The sequence below is a fragment of the Diorhabda sublineata genome, chromosome Y, assembly GCF_026230105.1.
Source record: "Diorhabda sublineata isolate icDioSubl1.1 chromosome Y, icDioSubl1.1, whole genome shotgun sequence".
NCBI classification, from domain to species: domain Eukaryota; kingdom Metazoa; phylum Arthropoda; class Insecta; order Coleoptera; family Chrysomelidae; genus Diorhabda; species Diorhabda sublineata.
The window spans coordinates 1,029,459-1,033,919 of NC_079486.1; positions in this window are offsets into that span (position 1 = coordinate 1,029,459).

The following is a 4,461-nucleotide window of genomic DNA, read 5'->3' on the forward strand; positions in this document are numbered from 1 at the left end:
AATGTTGTTAGACTCGTATTTCGAATCAAAATGGTTTCTTCATTTATTTCATTTGCTGTCTCATTTTTACACGTTTTTTGTAAACTTGTGGTTTGACAGTAAACCTCAATGTTGTCAAAAGTGTGGAATGAAGAAAGAAAGAACAAGAAATAAATAAATAAAGAAGATAAAATTATGCCCCATCGCGTAATTTTACAACAAAAACAATCATAATTCATTAACAAGCCCAAACAATCTTGACAGCACTTTCACTCATTTCATCGCACAGAATGGCAAAAAGTCGGGATTGCTTAGGCTGCGACTTAATGAAATTTACAATCTTCACTGTATTATCAATCGCCGTTGGCTAAATTCTTTTTCTGTTCAAGGTCAAATGCCTTTAAATTTATTGTTATGCTGCAGTTTTGCTATTTTTCAGTTTTTAGGGAAAAATAGGTATTTTTATCGTAATCCTACATCACAATCGTTGTGAAGAAGTGATTCATGAGTAAAAATGCAATGCAATAAAATTTGAAAACATTATTTTTTTGGCCAGCTTATATAATATCAACAAAATACCTTAATACCAATGACATTATAAGAACATTTTTCTTGTTGGTTACAAGAGTTGTTCATACTTTCAGAAGCAGAAGAAGAAGTTTCAGGTGAGTGAAATAATTAAATTTCTAAAAATTTGGATGAAGCGGATCTTTCAGACTGATGTAAACTACAAAATCTGCAATAAGTATGCATTAACAACATTTTTCCAACAGACAATAAATACCTTTCAGATGTTGAACCTAAACACTGCCAAGAAGTACCCGGTTTATTACCCCCAAATTTAACATAACTTTTTGCCCAAAAACAAAATTATTTTCTTGGTCTTGAAATTATTTTTGTTTAGATTAATTGTGGAAAATATTGCCCATTAACCAAATTTAGTGAGAACTGAAGCCAGATCATAATGATTTTAATTATATTACGATTTATAAATAAATATTTGACAACATTGAGGTTTACTGTCAAACCACAAGTTTACAAAAAACGTGTAAAAATGAGACAACAACTGAAATAAATGAAGAAAAACCATTTTGATTCGAGCTACGAGTCTAACAACATTCATAGAGAAAAGACTATTGTGCAGATTGGGAAATACAACGATAACCTTCAACTAGGAACATCAATCCAATTTAATACCGCAAGAGGAAAATAACGATAAACCTCCAAGGAAAAAATTATGTCTAGTAAGATGCCTCGGTATAATTCCGCGATCCCGCTATTATCCAGAGGAGTCAGAGAACTGCATTAAAACGTTAGCCCTCCATATCTATACCCACTTACAACAAAACCACAAACTGAAAATCTCACAAGATGCTTTCAAGAAAAAGATTAATCCGATTTAAATCCGTCAGATCTACAGCATCCAGTCAAAATTATCCACAAACTTATATAAATAGAGAAAGATCATGGCGACTTGATTCCGCAAGTCTACCGACATCGACTCAGTATAAGTCACAGATTGAAATAAATGAAAAAAACCATTTCGATATGGTTCCGCAAGTAGTGTACAAATTGAAGAAAAATAACGATATTCTTCCACGAAGAACATCAATCCCGTTTGATGCAGCAATGCCGTCAACATCTTATGAAAATAAATCAGAAATGGATCTTTGTAACTGCTTGAATTTAAGATGCCATGGTTGCTTTGGAAAATGCTTAAAATGTGCTTCTAAGAAATGTGGACCAGAATGTAAGTTTAACCGACCGTTTTACATTAACAGAATCATTTATTTACATTCTGAAAAGGTTATCACAAACCCTTTGTTGAAGTAAAAATCTTAATTGTGTTTTTTAATTGTTTTGAAGAAAAATGTTTATATATGTGTTTGAAATTGAAGGTATGTAGATTATTCATTCATATAAGATATACATGAATTTTTTTATAAAAATTTCAAATCTTGTTGAGCTCCAAAACTATTGATACGTTTACCTCCGTGCCCTTGCTGTTCTTCACGCGAGTTCTTTTTTGACAGTTAATTCAGATTTAATCAATATATTTAATGTTTATAAAAAAAGTTGTTTAAATAACTTAAGAAGTTTGAATAAATTATTGTTAGCAATTTTTTGGTGTATAGATATAGTAATAAAACAACACTGTATTTTGACATGTACAGTGTTGCCGTTTCAGTTGGCAGGTGGGAAAATCAAAAAGTGATGGACTCATCGATCTGGCTTTGTAATTACTATTTGGGAAGAGGTGATTCATTCATTAGTATTAGATATTGCCAACGTCTTAAAAGCATTTAGCTTGTGTAAATCATATTCATGCATATTTATTGAATATTCTGTATTTTACAACAATGCATGAAAGAGACGCTTCATCTAAATTTTCCTAAATTGAATTATTACATTCATCTGAAACTGTAAGTGCTTCCAAGAGTGAGACTCTCTTATAACCAATAAGAAAAATGTTCTTATAATGTCACTGATATTGAGGTTCCAATAAAAAATTTCCAACAGGAAACAAACATGAATACAAGGACCTATTGGGTACTTCATTTTGCAAGGACAAGGAAAAACTAATTCACAAAAAAAATGCCTTGAATTTATTCATGAAAGTGGGGACAGATTTTTAAAATTCAAATTCTTTAAAAACATTTTTTTAAACATCTCATCACCTAAGAAAAGCTTTTTATATTTCCCGATCCTATCGTATTGTTTAATTAGTTAGTAATGTTGTTCGACTTGGAAATGATGAAGGAGTTAGAGCGGAAACAAAAATTAATACATATTTTCTACGAAAAGGATTTTAGTGATCTCAAATATTTGAGTTTATCTACTCGAAAGTAGTTTTTTCATAACTACGGGGTTTTATATAAAATCATATGATTTGTTGGGATTTATTTAAGAGATACCAAGATTCAAATTGTCCACAGTATCCAGTAAAAGATGAGTAATTATTGAACTTATCACTGAATTTGGAAGTTGTTCTAATTCAATCTGAGTAATAGTAGTCTTTCTTTCAAGAAATAGTCCAAATGGATCAAAGTACATATTTTGTTCAATGCCAGAGTGAGTTTACTAATTCAATCAACTGACTATCTTAAATGAAATTATAATCGGTAATATTTTTTTGTTGTGTACAAAACAATAGAGACTAACGGAGAACATCGAAACAGGCGTCAGACAGTGTAATAGTAAGTGTGGTAAAAGTAGTAGTAGATGTCTTGGATTTCTCAATGTAAGTAGTCTCTTATCTTTTTTTACTTTCGTGATATGTTCATTTAACAAATTTTGGGCAGCTGTGTGTATGTCCTCAGTGTCGATTCTTTGTACAATCAACCAATCAACATGTATACCATAAGTTTTTACATATATTTATTGTATTTAAATATTTACCTCTATTGTTCGATTCACTTTAACAATTTTGTTTTCTATAAGCATTTTCATTAGCCATTCGAAGTATTATCTGATGTGGAGTTGTCAATATTGGTATTGCCATTCGTTTTCTTAATGTTTCTTTTATACTTGTCAATTTGTCACTGTTACAATCAAACAAAGACTACGAAGAACAAGAAGAAGAGGAGGATAAAGAAGAGAACGTGGACGAAGTATAAGGAGAATAGCAGAAAGATACTTTTGAATGGCGATGTCGTGATTTTCAAAGAAATTTTCTGTCGGAATGCAAATTTCCGTTCTAATTTTTGATAACAATTCCTTAATTTTCTCAATAAAGTTTGTTGAAAAATCCTATTTTTTCATTAGTTTTATGCAAATCATTATTGATGCCAAATTTTATCATTTTCATGCCTTTTCCTTAAATTTCAAAAAAAAAATTCAATTATATTGTCTTAAGGCATCATAAATATGAGTAATTCCATGATTAACACGTTAACCGCAGAGCCAAACATGTATGCCCCTTTCCGTCAATTTGATGCCCAATTTCATTTATCACAAAAATTCATTATTCAACTGTCAAGCCGATAATTTTTCCTATGTCCAAGCCAATCAATTTTATTTATTTTTCAATAACAATTTTTTTCGCATAATTTCGATGCACAAATCGAAGATTCTCAACATTTTTTCCGCCATAATTAGGGTACAATATTGTTTCGTATCTTAAAAAGAATAGATTGAAAATTTTTGGGGACTCTCAAAAACAGCAGTTAGTGAAGAATTACTTAAACTAAAAAAATTTGGTTGTTATATTATACTTATTTTCTAAAATTAATAATCATCATAATAGAAGGGTGATACTACATTGACGAAATTTCGACTGGGAAAATGTGATAACCAACCTGGAAAAATCGGGAGACTAGTACTTTCAATTTTTACTAGACACCCTATTTCAAGAAAAATTGTAGATGTAACGGATAAAAGTATGGACAAATATTGACTCATTTTTCCCGAATTTTCTGTATCTGAGTTGAGAAGCTATGTGCACATCCATGTACTCTAGTAGGAGTTGAAGGTAAAGTTATT